Source organism: Prosopis cineraria, unplaced genomic scaffold (genome assembly GCF_029017545.1).
Source record: "Prosopis cineraria cultivar Desert tree isolate PC_DT_omini unplaced genomic scaffold, ASM2901754v1 PC11, whole genome shotgun sequence".
NCBI classification, from domain to species: domain Eukaryota; kingdom Viridiplantae; phylum Streptophyta; class Magnoliopsida; order Fabales; family Fabaceae; genus Prosopis; species Prosopis cineraria.
This window is the reverse complement of record NW_026555342.1, coordinates 26586469-26603503: the sequence shown is the minus strand read 5'-3', so window position 1 is coordinate 26603503 and position 17035 is coordinate 26586469.

Below are 17035 nucleotides of genomic sequence, written 5' to 3'. Positions count from 1 at the left end.
GCGGACGAAGCTTTTGAGCTAAGCCATGGTGGCAATGATAGCTGCAATAGAGAGGAAGAGGGTAGATGATGGAGGTCCTGGCATAAAATTCTCAAGCTCTCTCGACAAATCAAATGCTCATAAAAGTTGGGAAAAGAAAGAAGGGGGGAAATTTGATGGGTTAAATTAGGGCAAAATGATAATTTACTAAGGTTTCAAGTGAAAAGATAAAAATCCCTCATAAGCACCAAGAGACTTTGAACTCGAGACCTAATAGTTGCATAACTGACACTATCTCTACCAAACCACCTTTCCTTCTCATTAAATTTGCTCCAAAATTAATAAAAATACTATCAAAATAATTTACCATAGAGTTTATTTTATTTCATTTATCATCATTATCATCATCATCATCATTATTTTAAAACTAGAATTTTTAGGTTATTACATTCTTTCCTCTTATGCTAACCTCAATCTTTAAATAATTGCAGATACTTAGCACATGTATTACTTCTGACTTCCCATGTAGCTTCCTCTTGAAAATAGTTAAGCCATAACACTTTCACTGAAGCAATTTTGTGGGATCACAACTTCTTTACTTGCCTATCAAGAATGGTAATAATGACTTCTTCATAAGATAAGTATAGGTCTATTTGAATCCCTTGAGTCTCTATCACATGAGAAGAATTGTACAAATATTCTTGTAGCATCAATACATGAAATAATGCATGAATACCTATTAACTTAGATGGCAAAAACAAATGATAAACAACAATAGCAATTCTCTCTAAGATCACAAATGGGCTGATATATCTTTGGTGCAACTTGTCTTTCTTCCCGAATCTAATCACACCTTTCACAGAAGACACTTTAATAAATAGTTTGTCCCTAACCATAAATTCTAACTCCCAATGTCAGTTATCAGCATAAGATTTCTATCAACTTTGAGCTATTAACAACCTCTCTCTCTAATTACCATTACCTTTTTAATGGCATCTTGAGTAATATCAAGTCATTCAATTTGAAATCTTCATTTTTCTATTCTACAATCCTCAACATTGGAAATGCTAGTTTATAGCTATTGTTATACACACTTTCCACTATGCTAAGTAGTTCCCCAATTTCTACTAAGGACAAAATACAAGATATTAACATACCATTTAAAATTCAAATTATCCTTTCATATCGATCATTAATTTATGATAGTACCCAAAGATTCTTGAAGGGCTTACCAAATACACAAAGTAAAATAGAACCTTGATCCCAACTAAGATGAAGGAACTCTATCAATTCTACAAACTCTTCTTGTAATGACCTTAGAAATAATCATGATATAAAAAATAAATTAAAAAATTATAAAAAAATATTGTGATTATATTTTATAAATTTAGAGTAGATGCAAAAATTAGTGGCTTAGTGGAATTCAAGTTTGTTGTCTACTTGTTAATTTTGAGTTCAAACACCCATTGTGCCTAATTGGAGATTTTATTTTACTTTAACATTGAAAAATTACCAAAGCTTTAAAAAACAAACAAATAATATCATATTTTTTCATCTCTCCCCACATTCTTTTTAATTGTGTTTTGCATCTAAAAAATAGAGAGATAGAGAGCTTCAAGGAAAAAAAAAACCCAAGACCCTTCTCGATTCTTCTTCTCTCCTCTGTCACCAGCATAACTGAAAGATAGTGGTGATGGATTTTCTAGCCATTCCTCAATTCATTGCTTGTATGTGTGCAATGGGTGATTTATCGCTGCTCGAGGTTGCTAAACTCTTCTCCCTTCTTCCTTGTTCATGCGCACCTAACCCTTCTTCTACATCTCTATCCGACATTGCATTAGTGTGAACAAGAGAGCTTCAATTGTTGTTTCTTCTCATTGCCATTTGTTCACCATTGTAGATAGTTGTTATCTCGTGATTTCTCTTCCTCCTCTATTCTCATCGCCTTTATTCTAGTGTGGACATGAAAGCATTGCTTCTTTCTTCTTTTCCTCTAGCGATCTAGTGTGCAGGTATGCTTTGAAACTCTTCTCCTTCCTCCTCGTTATGCTATATGTGTAGCACTTTTGGTCCCTCATTGCTGATATGCTTGTTGCAGTGTGTATGACAAATTTGGATCCTATTATTATTGTGTTTAAGTTTAATTTTGATAAAGAAATAAATTTGAGAAGCGTGGTAAATTAAGTCATGATGATTGGAAAATTGTTGGAAAAAGAGATTTAAATGATTTGTTTTATAGTTTGATTCAAATACACACAAGGTGTTTGATAAAGTATTTGATAGATGAATTTTAATCAATGGTAGCAAGTAAATATAATAAATGTATTATTGTTGGCTAAACTATTGTAGTAGATGACTATTCCCTATTATGAAAGGTTGGAAATGATGTTAGAAAATTTTGGAAAAAGGTATTAGGTTAATAATTCTATGCCCGAGTTTGTTTGTTATTATATTAACTTGGGTTGATTGTAAGTATTTGATGAAATGTTTGAGGAAGGAAATTTGTGAAAATTGAATAAATGCGATTGAAAATGTTGAAGTCATTATAGTAGAAGTTGTTTACATATGTGCATGTCCAAGGATTTGTTGATTAAATTCAACATCACATTTTATTTGTGAAATGTTGATGCTGAGACTTTTTTTTTCATTTGTTGAATTTTGTATGGATTGAAAATTTGGGCTTTATAAAGTTTATAAAAGAATAATAATGATCTCTTTTAGGCAATAGGGAATTAAGGTGAGGGAAATATTATAAAAGAGGCTAATTATGAGTGAGTTATATGTTTGAAAATGTTTTAGGTAAGTGAACAGTATCCCAAATAACCTATTAATAAATTTATTTTCTCCAAAATAATGGTTAAGCATATTCATGACTGTTTTATCATTATAATTAAGTTCAATTATTAATAATTATGAAAAAAATGCTTCTAACATATTAAATTTTGAAAGAAGAGCTAAAATTATTTAATGATTAGGTATCTACATTATTTATTATATTGATAATGTTTGATTTGTGAGTTGAGAAATGATTTATCATTACAATTCGTGCATGTTTGATTTAAACTATGGAACTAAATCAGAACGCTAGTTGCTAATGGTGATCCTGTTAGCCCTTAGTGTGCCATGGTTAAATCCTAACTAGCTTGTAATTTGTGAGCATCACACTCACACTTATTACTCGTGGGTTTCATACCCATGCTTGTTTAGTAGCTCCCACCGCGCTTGTTTTGTGGCTCCTGCCATACTTGTTTCGTGGCTTCCAACTATACTTGACTAGTTATTTAACCTTGTGGACTATGTGTCCACACTTGTTTGTCATTTACCCTTGTAAAATGTGTGTCCATGCTTGTTATTTATTTTAATAAAGTTCTACTAAAAATATTTTAAAATTACTACTTTTTTAATCAATCTTAATTAAACAAGTTGATTTTCATGAATGGATTTCTTTATTTATAACAAGAGATGCAATTACTAACTATTTGACATGAGCTTGATAGTTATAGAGTGGAATTTGATTATTGTGTTATCATCATATGAATACAATTGAGTCAAGTGTTTAAATGAAATTACTTTATGTACCCTTGCTATTCTAAATAACTATTTTAGTCAAATTCATACTTATTCCATTTATATTTCTTTATTTTATTTCCTTAAATTTAAATTTGGGATGTTATTTATTGAAAAAGATGTTTTTGGTCTCAAATGATTTAGCTCAATCTCAATCTGTATCTTAGAGTGTTCATTGAGGGGATTTATTGCTAAAATATGGTGCAAGAATTATTTCATGAAAAATCTCAAGTCAATGTGAATTTGGACTTATGTATTATTTTTGTAGACTAGTCCTAGATGATCCATATAGACTATAGCAGGATCCATATTTTTCTATAAGATTGTATATTTATTGGTAAGGAACAGAGTTTCTTTTGTCAAAGTATTGTCACTCTTTGCTATTGAAAATTTTTTTAGAGGTCTTAATTATAGAAACGCATCAATTGAAGTTTTTCTTTACAAGAAATTTAATGTTTGGTTTATATGAAAAAATATTAAAGACATTATATTTTATTTTGTAATAATTAACTTGTATCCAAGGCTTAAAGGATATAGGTTTTGTACACATATTCAACGCTAGTCACGTCTTATTTTTGGGGCATGACACTTCTAACCATTGATGCACTCATCCATTATCTAATACTCTACCTTAACTTGTACATAAACCAAGTAGCATGAGATAAAATCTCATTATTATACCCATTCCCATACCATCCTCACAATATAAATATTCAATATACAATGAGATCAATTCAAAAAAAAATTCCTTTTGACACAACACTACTACAAAAAAGGAAATATAAAACGATTATGTTCCTTACTATTTAATAGTTGTGAACTATTGAGTAAGCTGGCGATAAATATTCTATGAATATTTATTCAACAATTTTTAACTGTTAAATATTTTTCATTTATTCAACGGTTTTTATTCCAAAACCATTGCATAAATTTTTAGAATTTGAAAATGAGAAATTGTGAGAGATAATATTCAACAATTCTTGACTAAAAACTACCAAATATTTTCATATTATTCAACAGTTATTTACTAATAACCATTGAATATATATATATATATACTTATTCAGCGATTATGTGATGAAATTGCTGAATAGTTTTATGATCACATTCAACAGTTTTCTCTCATAACCGTTGAATATTATGACTTAATTTTTTTCATTTTTCACCCTGCATTTCTAGCAACCCCCCTGCATTGTAAATTACAAAATGATATTCCAGCATCCAGACACAAATTCCAGCCAATAATAGTTACATATATACATATAAATGTACAATGAATTCCTATAAAAAAATTATATACAACTTGAAGTACTTAAATTAAAGCAATTAGTGGCTAAAATATAAAGCTCCAAATTCTAAAATTTGCCTAAGTTTCCTAACTATCACTGCTGCTGGCTTTTGAAAGTAAACCATGCTTCAAAAATAGCGTGTGCTAACTCTTCAAGGACTTCTTCTATTTAAGCATGAGTATACGTGTTACAGTATGTATCCTCGTAGTACTATATGCAACAATAACAATAACAAATTAAAATCATGTTTATTGATAAAAACTAATAAAATATTAATGAATAGGAAGAGAATTATATCATTTGGAAGAATTTTGGTTGGAGCATGTTGGATTATGTCCTTCATGAATTTCATGATAGCATACCCACAATCCCTGACTTTGTCTGCTTATTCTGGGCACTACAATCATACAATGGATAAAATAACCAAATAGTTAATTAATAATATGACATGACCTATACAGTGACGTTTCTAATATAATTAATGATAAATACGTATACCTTGACAACTGTCCATGATGCTGCTGTATCAAACTGACTGCTACCCTTTACTAGTTGTCAAAATTGTTGATCAACATCAGTGCAGTACATGACAATGGCCTTAAGTGAAATAGAAAACTTGACATGAGAAATATTCATACAAAAAGAAGAAATTACATATATGCAAACAAATTAATCAACTTACTGATTAATCATTTCCACAATATGTAGTCTGTTACAGGGATGGCTACTCCGAATAAGGTCAAGGTACTACACCTTTCCTAAAGTTGGATTGATCACAAACAACATCTAGTATCCCTTATGACAAAAATTACAATTAGAAAGTATCATATAAATAATTAAATTTTGAATAAATTAAAGTAAAACATCGTAAAGTAACTTACCCTTCATAATAAGGTGCTATGAATATTGTGTTCTTGTTGACACCATGTTGCTGCAAGTACTTTAAAAGCTTCTAAGATATTTTCAGTCCTTGCTTAGGACTCATTATGTCGTGACCATAAGGAGAGACCATATGAGAAATGACAAATATAATCCTTCGTGCTATATCTCTTCTAGCATGCATGGTAGAGTAGAGGTTCCTTAAATGTCAAAATAAATAGAACAATATATGATTAAAGTGTGTGTGTGTGTGTGTGTGTAGCTAGATGTTTAATGAAAGGTTTTAGAAATATACATCATATATATGTTACATAGGTAGTGGTAGCCTCTGTATGGTTGAATAAATCATCCAACACCTCATTGTTGACTTGGTCAAAAGACTGTGGATCAGCATACATGTCCGCAAGGAAAGGGAGCAGCACTTCTTCTTGCATCTCGGCATGGGTCTTAAGCAATTGCCATTTTTATTGGGTATGACTTGACTTTTAGAGGCTTGAGACTAAAGGGCTTTAGGTAGATGGGCTTGAGGAGAACCAATGTCTTTTAGGAAAATATGATGGACTTCTTGGATTTGTCAGAGCTTTTCTTATCCTTTCCCCTCTTCTACTTAGTAGTGAATACTAGCCTTGGCGCTTTCTTTCCCACTAGCTTATCAACAGGTTAATTTTTTTAACATATAAGATTGTTAGATATCAACTATAAAAAAATGCAAAAGAAGTTAATTTTCAATTATGAGTTTAACAAATATACCTTTGGAGATGGTGCCGAAATACGAAGACGAATTGGCTATGCAACAAAGCGGAGTAATGCAACTACTATTGTCCTTGCATTTGGAGTGGGGTAGGGTAGATCATAATTAGGGTCCTTAACTATCTTCAAAGAGACTTTTACTGCCCCTTCAGGGATGTGTTTATTGTCAAGCATCACTTACCCAGCAATGTTGTACATGCGCCCCAGTGTAACCATATGGCCGTCTTTTGCCAAACAATCAATATCAGCCTCACCCTACACAAATTAAAAAAAGGAAAAAATATGTAATATGAACAATAAAAGTAGTATTATGCGTAAGATTATAGTAAAATGAATAACAATAAAAATATGTAATATGAACAATAAAAGTAGTATTATGTGTAAGATTATAGTAAAATGAATAATAATACCTCAGATAGGAACTAAGATGGGACTGCTCAACTATCATTCACACTAGGGCCACTGTTGCCCAGTGGAAGCCCTAACTTATGCCAGCTCAACAGCATGTTGATGAGTCTAGATTGTTCTTATATTTGTTATGATTGTGCTAGTATCTGCTGTTTCTATTTTGCTAGCTCTTCCTCCACTCTTGAACCTCAGCAAAAGAAGTAGCCTTTTTACTATGCTTGAACGCATCGCTAAAGTAATCTTTTCTTGTGACTCTAAAGCCAACGCCCCGAACACGACTAGGATGGTCAACATTCCCCAACACCTTCTCTAATATATCCGCATCAACAATTTGAATGCCTGCTAATGCCTCCTAAATCAAAGTCTCCTGTGAAGCAGAAAAAAGAACGTGAATAAGTAAAAGCTAATAATATTATATCAATATATCATTAATACTTACTATTGTTTCGACAATCTCTTTTATTTTTGGGTTGTCAATATTGCCTGCTTTATTTTTTCGAGCCTTGGCCCAAATCCTGCCACGGGATATAGAACCCTCCGACGCTTATTCTTTCTCAATGAAGCCCTTTTCAACTCTGTATATCCCTTGCATCTAGCCATATATGTATATTCATTCTTCTTCGCCAACTCTTTATTTTAGCGCTTAATGCCTTTGAAAAAACACAAAACATGACAAGTCAATTAATATAAAAGGAGGTGACAACAAAAGCAACAATACATAAATAAAATAACATTAATATTACCTTGAACTCTGGACTACGGCGTGAGTTGACAAAAGCTTTTCATTTATCCTCACTTACAATTGTCGAGATGAGGGAAGGAACTATATTTTCAATACCCTCTATGTCAAGGTTCGCCAAAAATTTATGGGTAACAAAAATTCTAAAAGATCTTAGGGTTATCCTAGCTTTCTGTAGAACAAACTTCTTGCACCTCTCCTCAATCTCAAATCTTGACTGCAAGACGAACATGTCAATTTAAACAAACAATTGCAAAACATTTAAGTTTTAAAAAATAAGTAAAGTGATAGTATCTTACTATTAAAGTTCTCCATATTGAACCTTCATTGCTGGAGTTGCATTCTTCCAAGATTTTAAAGTAATAGGCACTAAGGACTTCGCTGCCACACTAATATAACTGATGAAGTTATGACTGTCAACTACTTGATTCTTATTGTTCCACTTGACAGTAAATTTTCTTCCTTCATTTCTTGCTTTAGTCACTTCCTCCATCACAACTAACCCTTTCCTCAATTGTTCTTCCTGCCTATTAAGGTCAGCCTTCTTCTTAGCCGGGTCATCATGCTGCCTACTCAGACTATTGGATCTAGAGTCAGTATCAAGATGATCATGCTCAGTAGCCATTTACCTATGAAAGCAATAATAATCAAGATTAAATAAATAAAAAAGAATAAGTTAAAAAATAAATCAAAAAAATAATAACAACACATGCACTTTCTTTAATAAGTCAACAATAACATAACTACCTATTTATATTGTTCTTTTTCTTTTCTTGTTTTAACTACTTTTTCGACTAATTTCTTCTTCACTTTAACAACCTTCTTATTTTGTTGAATTGATTTCCTCCTCTTAGAAATCCAAATTCCCTTATTATGATCACATCTTATATAGACAGCATTATTTTCAATACTGTCTAGACAGTGTGTGAGCTACTGCTTGAAGAATTGTGCGAGTTCCCTTCTCCTGCTGTGCCAATTCTTCTCTTATACCCATTTCAACCATGTCTAACCTTGCATTAATGCCATCCTTCATCTTTCTTGGAATATGAAGCAACATTCTAACAAGATTATTACACACATTTTTCTTAATATGCATCAAATCAAGAAAGTGTCGTACATTCAAGGTCTTCTAATATGGCAACACACAAAAATTGATCTTTTCTTCCACCTACTTGTTCCAACATGCTTTGCAAATGGTTTGCCAAATTCAATATCAAGGTTTTTTACCTTTTCAAATAATTCCTCACCAGTCAACTGCTTTAGTGGCCTCTCTTCTTTTCTTTTTCCATCAAAAGACTTTTTCCACTGACGATATCGATGTTTGTCACCCAACCATCTATGATGCCCAAGGTACACGTTCTTCATACCATGTTATAATCTCATTGAACGTGTTCCCTCTTCACAAATGGGACATCCAAGTTATCTTTTAATACTATACCCTGATAGATTACCATACACTAAAAAGTCATTAATTGTACCAAAAAGCATGGCTCTCAATTGAATATCTCTTCTCTGTAGGCATCATATACCTCCACACCTATCTTCCACAACAGCTTTAAGTCTTCAATCAATGGTTCTAAGTAAACATTTATGTCATTCTCGGGTTGCTTGGGCCCCAATATTAGCAAGGATAGCATCATATACTTCTACTTCATGTAAAGCCAGGGAAAAAGGTCATAAATGACCATCATTACAGGCTATGTACTATAGGTACTGCTCTGCATACCATATGGGTATTCCCTAAGCATTATGCCCTTTCTTTACACTATTTTAACCCATAAAATTTTAAACTAATTCAAGAAACAAGATAGAAGTGTAATTAAATTAAACTCCCTCCAAACCATAAAACAACTTTAACAATGGTCATATTTGTAAGACTAAAATTTTTAAAAAAATTTGGCAGCATAACGAGATAAAACTAGGCATTTCCTAGGCTTATTGCCCTTTTTTAACAAATTAAACATTAAAATAACAACAAATTCATATTAAAAATCACTCAATCAATCACATTTAACAATTGACAATAGACACAGAGCATTTTTGTTCAACCAAAATTCAAGCACATTGTGTATGAAATCATCCCTACTTTAAATAATCATAACCCATTCTATCTTTATTCAAATAAAATACTTAAATTTTATACAATTTCTCAAAAAAACTAACCTTTTTTTTGTTTTGCCGATGTAACCCACGAATGTAACCATGGTTGAATGGAGATAAACCACAAACCTAGCAACTATAATGGAAGAGGAAGATGAAGTTAGGAAGAGAGAGAGAGGAAGAGGAAGAGGAGCGGAATAGAGCACTTAAGTGTTCGCACACCACGAAATGAAAGACAAAAATGGCAATGAAGGGAAGCGACGGTGTTCTAATGGCGGAATATGGAAGGGTTTGGCCGAAAATGTAGACTCGGTGCTTGGGGAAGGAGATTTGATAGTGGGCATTTAGTTTTGCAGACAGAAATGAAGTTTTGAGCATCTGAAGAGTAACAACTTCGCAAGAATGAAGAGTCGATTTAAATGATATAATTCAACTATTCTGTTACAGAACCGTTGAATAAATGTTTATTCAACGGTTCCTTAATAGAAACCGTTAAATATTATAAATGTTTATTCAACAGTTATGATGTCATAAGGCATTTCCGCATCATTTACTCAACAGTTATTTATTTTAACCGTTGAATATTCTGATGCTTTATTCAACAGTTGCTTTTAATGAACTGTTAAATAATATAGTGATGTCATCAGACGCTTTTCTGAGGAATTTATTCAACAATTTTTTTTATTTAACCGTTGAATATATATAAATTTATTCAACAGTTATTTTTTTAACCACTGAATATTAACTTTTTAGAATCCCACCTTTTTTTATTCAACATTTTTTCTTATAACCATTGAATATAAGGCGTTATATATACACTATTTTTTAGTCATGCAACCTCCCCTTTAAAGCATACATTCTACTCTTACATCTTAATACTCTATTTTCTCATAGCTCTCAATAACTTGCATAATTTTGAGTTGCACTTCAAACATCTAAAACACTGATCAACTAGAAAAGAATCAATTTCTAAAAATCAACACTCCTATCTCAAATTTGAACTTTATTCCATTTTAATCCCTTTTTCCAGTGGCCTCATTACTACTACTACTATATGTGCTAAGCTAGACAAGAATTTTCTACTTAATATTTACTCTACCAACGTGATGAAAAATAGTGCAATTATAATTCTTAAGCAATTCCACCATTCTATTCCTGAAATTAGAATCTCTTCCTTGTCGACAACTTTTGAGGACTCTTTCACAGGATTCAACCCCTTCTAACTCTAGTTTTCCTTTGAATTAGCTTTGTGAATAAAATTCTATAGAAAACAATGATAATACCTTGCTAAACCCAAGAATCCTCAATTCCCATTAACCATATTGGGTAGTTGTCAACGTTGAATTTCTTCTACCTTTCTTTGATATATTTAAATTACATCTATGGACATAACATAAAAAAAATGGTAACTTAATATACTAGAATTCATGCTTCCAAAACTTTACATATTAATATTGTTCAAGTTATTATAGAATCATTTATATACACCAAGGTTTCATCCAAAAATTCTATCATAAATTTATCAAGGAAATTATCTAAACACCATACTCATCCTATTCATAAACATTAATACTCTTACTCTTGCTCATATATCCTTTTCTTATTTTACTCACTTTCTCCTTCAACCATTTACCATTATAGGCCATTTCAACTCACTTAGGATGCAAAAAAAAAAAAACCAAAGAAAGAAGACATAATCTTCACTTCAACATTATTCAGGGTAGTAGAGAAAGGAAAGAAACAAATCACAGTCTCAACTATTTAAACACACACACACATGAGCAGAACAAACAAGAAGAAGGGAGAGGGTGAACACACTTGAAGCTAGAGAAGATGATGGGTGAAAGACCCAATGATACAGGCGGATCGAAGAAGAGCGATGGCAATGATAGCCGCAACAAAGAGGAAGAGGGTAGACAACGGAGGTTACTGGATTGAGTGTTCAAAACTTTTAGCATAAAATTCTCAGGTTCCCTCCACTAATCAAATGCACATACAAGTTGGGAAAAGAAAGAAAGGGAAAAAAATTTGATGGGTTAAATTAGGGTAGAATGGTAATTTTCCTAGGTTTGAGCAAAAAATAAAACTCCCTTATAAGCACCAAAAGACTTCTAACTCAGAACCTAATAATTGCATGACCGACACTATCTGCACCAAATAGCCTTTCTTTTTTATTAAATTTTCTCCAAATTTAATAAAAATACCATAAAATAACTTACCATAGATTTTATTTCATTTCATTATTATTATTGTTATTGTTATTGTTAAACTAGAATTGTTTGGTTATTACATTTAACTATTAGAACTAATATGTTACATTTAAAATACTTGATTATAAATTTTAAAAAATTATCAAGAACAATTATAACCAACATTTAGTTAATAATAATAGATTTTTTTATTGTTGATTTACAAATAACTAGGGAAGAGAAAAAACTTAAATAAATTTATAAAAAATATATATATATAAAATAAATATAATAAAGTTTGATTCAATTTGATTCAAGTTTCAATAAACAAAAACCTAAACTGAACCAAACCAATCAGTTTTGCCAAAAGAAATATTAAACCAAACCTTATTTATAATTGGCTCATATTGATTTGGTTTAGTGTGATCGGTTTGGATCAGTTTTCAACACCCTTATTATATATAATGGAAAACTTTTCCTCTAAGGTGATGCGCCAAGTTGCCTTGCCAAAAGGTGGTCACTCTAAGAGTGATCTTGGATTGAACGCAGATGCAAAGAAACGGAAGAAGAAAGAGTAGGAGGGCTATGGTAAAAATGAGATTACAATGATAAGAGAGGGAAATCATGGCTTACGATAGAGTGAGACAGATGAGGTAGAAAAATTTAATGCTGAATAGAAATTCTAAACAATCATGCATCTAGCTACATGCATATAGGCATGATTATTGGCCATGAATGTAAAGACTGATATGTTATCGTTTAAAATAACTACGTCTTATTGTCGCAACTGGAAACTGTAAGTAAGTGGTTTGTAACTGTTTCCACCTTTTGAGAAAAAATGGATTGTGGAGCTCTAAATCTAATTATTTTTATAAATTGGTGTATTTTTTAAAAGAAACACGTCATCAAATAAACATGTGGTTATACTTATATATATATATATATATATATATATAAAGTTACACATCAATTGCTAAATATATGTAATTCCCATGAAATGACGTCAAAATTTGTGTATATTTTTTTACACAATTTGAATTCTAATACAATTTAATAAAATTACTTTATTCATAATTAAAATTTTAAATGTAAAAATCAAAATTTAAAATCTACATTATATAAATTCAAATTAATTCGAACCAAAATCATGGATCATAGTGTTAGGAAGTTACAAATTTTAATATTTTAAATTATAAATAATAATATATTTATTGATAAATAAATGAATATATCTTTCCAATATTATTCTCTTTTTTGTTATCTTTCCAATAAACATGTGGTTATACTTATATTAAAGTGAGGGTGGCACCTATTGAGGAAAAAATAATAGAAAATCGGTTGAGATGGTTTGGGCATGTACAAAGAAGACCAAGGGAGGCACCAGTGAGAAGAGTGGAACATATAACTTTGAGTCCTATTAAGAGAGGTAGAGGAAGGCCTAAGAGAACACTTTTGGAAGTTATTGAACGCGATCTGTTAATTAATAATATTCCTAAAAACTTGATAAATGATAGAGTACAATGACGTCTTATAATCCATGTAGCCAACCCCACCTAGTGGGATAAAGGCTTGTTGTTGTTGTTGTTGTTGTTGTCCAATATAATTCTCACTGAATTCTACGAGAATTTTAAGGAATTATTAAAATGATAGAACAATCTAAATATATAACTATCTGTATTTAAATTTAAATCTAAATTTTATAATCAATTCAAATTGATTTGAATTAATTAAAAGAGGGATTTTTATATTAAATTATAAAATTTAATTATATGTATGAATTAAAAAATCACAAATTAAATCCTATGTGGATTGTAGAGTTAGGAAGTTTTTTTTTTTTGGAATAATATGTATAGTTAGGAAGTTATTAGAATTATAGATAATCTGAATAACAAACCGCATATCAAAAAGAGATCATGGGGTTGCGAAGTTATTAGATCATGGGGTTGCGAAGTTATTAGGATGAAGGAAAAAAAATAAATTATATTCATGAATTAAAGATAATTTTGTAAATAAAATCCTATATAATTTCTTAGAATTGAAATATTTGAAGAAAATGACATTTGTCATCCATAGAGATTGGCTTATTATTATTCTTTTTTTTTATAGAAATCACTCCTCAAAATGTTATATAAAAATGCAATTTTTCAACGTAATCTTCATTTAAAAAGAAGAACTAAAAAGATAAGGAAAAAAAAAGCAAAATATATAGGATAAATTGGTCCATTAACCAAAAAAAAAAAATCTTATGACTAGAAAATATTGATCAAATTTTTGAAAATTTGGGACTATAGCTAATTTATATTGATATACAAGAAGTTCATCATTGATATATTACGAGGAGTTTATCACTGAAAATTTAACAATTTACAAAAGGTTTATCATTGATATATAACGATATATCATTAACAAATATAATTAATTGGCTATAATGTAAAATATAATAAATATGATTTTTTTTTGGTCCATCAACGTGTTGCATAGATACATATACCGGACGGGGAATATGTACTCGATATAATAGTTACTGGGAATTTGAGATATATACTAGTGAGGCTAGGCTGAGATATTAATAATAATTAACATTTACTCCACGGAAATCATCAACTTTAAAAAAATTACATTATATGAATGCTTATAAAATTATTCATTTCATACAAACAAAAATAGCGATCACATATTCATATTGTTCTTGTCACATAGGATAACAAGTGAAATTATATGTGTTAGACGTTAATTGTTTGCACAGGAAACCTATACCTCATGGTTGTTACAATGGAGCAATAATTTCATACTCAATTACTTGAATTAATTAAAATATCAAATTATTGCATTAGATTTAGTTTCATGCTGGTATAAATTATATGGGAAAATAATAGTGTAGTGATAAACAAGTTGAGCGATTGAACTATACAAAGACAGTTTTCTATTATGATGCAAATGTGACCCCAAAAGTATTTGTATAAATGAAAATAGGAGAATAATAAACAATATTTGCTCATTCCCTTGCTTGAAATTTAAGTGTTCTTTAGCTTGGTTGAGTGATATTTAGATTATGTCTTTTAAAAAAAAAAAAAAAAGCATGTGAGCGGCGATTACTTTTCTCACACTCAATCAACTCTTCAATTTATCTTCACTCTGCAAATCATCCTTTTCTATTCATATAATTTTGTAAGATTTTTCTAAAAATTTTAGTGACTATTTTGTTTGGTTTAGCTTTTGCTTTGGAGTCCGATTCCCCTCCATATCGTGCCAAATCTTGATCACATTTCGGGCATACATATTTATTTATACATGCATGTTAAGTATATATCTATAAATAAAAAGGAAAAATGATAATAAAATTCTTCTGAAATATAAAAATGATAATTTGGTTCTTTGAAATATCATAATTCCCCTGAAGTTTTTAAGAATAAATTTATTAGTAATAAAAAAGTCCCTAAGAACTTCAAAGAAATTATGGCATTTTAAGGGATCAAATTATTATTTATATATTTCAAAAAAAATTTATTGTTAGTTTTCCAAATAAAATTTTTTGAGTAATATTATTAATTATACACCATGCCCGGTTCTCATTTATATTTAGTTTAGGCCACATAATATGTTAGTTAATCCACTAATGCCCCTTCCACTTTTCTCACACCATGCTATTGCATCATCTCTCTCCCTCACTGTTTCTATTTTCCATACTATTGATATTGATTTGTAATGCCATTTTAACTTTTAATAATCATTTAATGTCGAAGAATCTTCACTCTATATATATAACAAAATTCTACATAGGAACATCAATCTAATTTTGCCAACAACCAACTATTGATGCCACCTTAACCTAATTATATATATATATATATATATATGATGATTTAGCAAGTTTCAAACCAACTTTATTTTTTGACTTCAATAGTAAAAGATATAAGTATCAATATCATTCGCATGTAAAAGATATACACATCATTATCATTCTCAAGTTTTTATCAGAAAGTTTGAGAATCATTTACTTCATAAGTAGTATAGCACCATAAGAGCATTCATGAATAATCATGCATAGATATGCTTTGAGACTAGATTTGAGTATTATCATGGCCTTCAGCGAGCTTCAATGACAGAATTACTCATGTCATTTATTGAATTAACTTCTTCATTGATAGATGGATTTGAATGATGACTGCCTATTTTCTTGCACACATATGCTGATGCTGGTTTTTTAGGAGAAGGCGAAGATCAGTTGAGTCATCATCCAACATAGCTACTACTTCTGTCATAATTGGCCTATCCGTTACATATTCTTGCACACATAAAACTCTGATATGAATGCATCTTTGAACTTCATGTTGAGAGTATGCCTCACCTATTAATGATGGATGATCAATAATTTCCATGAATATATAAAGATTGGAATGTGTCTAACCAAGTAATGACTTACTCAAGGTATTATGATGAAGCAGACCATCATTAATTATATTTAATATAAAAAAATTTATCATGGTATTGAGAGTCATTCGGTTGGAGGAAAAAAAGAACTGAGAACAAAAAGAATAAAAGATGAAGAAAAAACAAGAAAAAGAAGAAGAATGAAAAAAAATATATTTGAAGAGACCTAATTAAGGTCTTTGAGACAAATAAAATGGAGAAAACAAATATTAGATATAAAACAAGTTTCACATCCAAAAATTGATGGAAGATAGATCATAAATGTATAAAGCTACATCTAACCAAATGACTTAAACAAGCTATTATAATGAAATATACAATCTTAAGCATACTTAATATAAAGAATTTAATATGATACTCTATATAAAAAAAGCCACTTAATTGGGAACAAAAAGAAAGAGAAAAAGAAAAAAATTGAATAGATCTAAAATCTTTGAGACTAAAAAAATAAAAAGAAGAAAATGGTAATAGAAAGAATATTATAGTAGTACATCTAAAAATTGGAAAAAGAATCATGAATGTATAAAAAGAAGCTCAAGATGTATCTAATCAAATGGATTATGCTATTATGATAAAGTAAACTATCTTTGACCACATTTAATAGAAAGAATTTAATATATATCACCTTTACAAACCCCTCTCCAATTTGACATGTGGACACTTTCTTCTTCCTTACACACCCGCTTGTGCTGTCTCTCTTATTC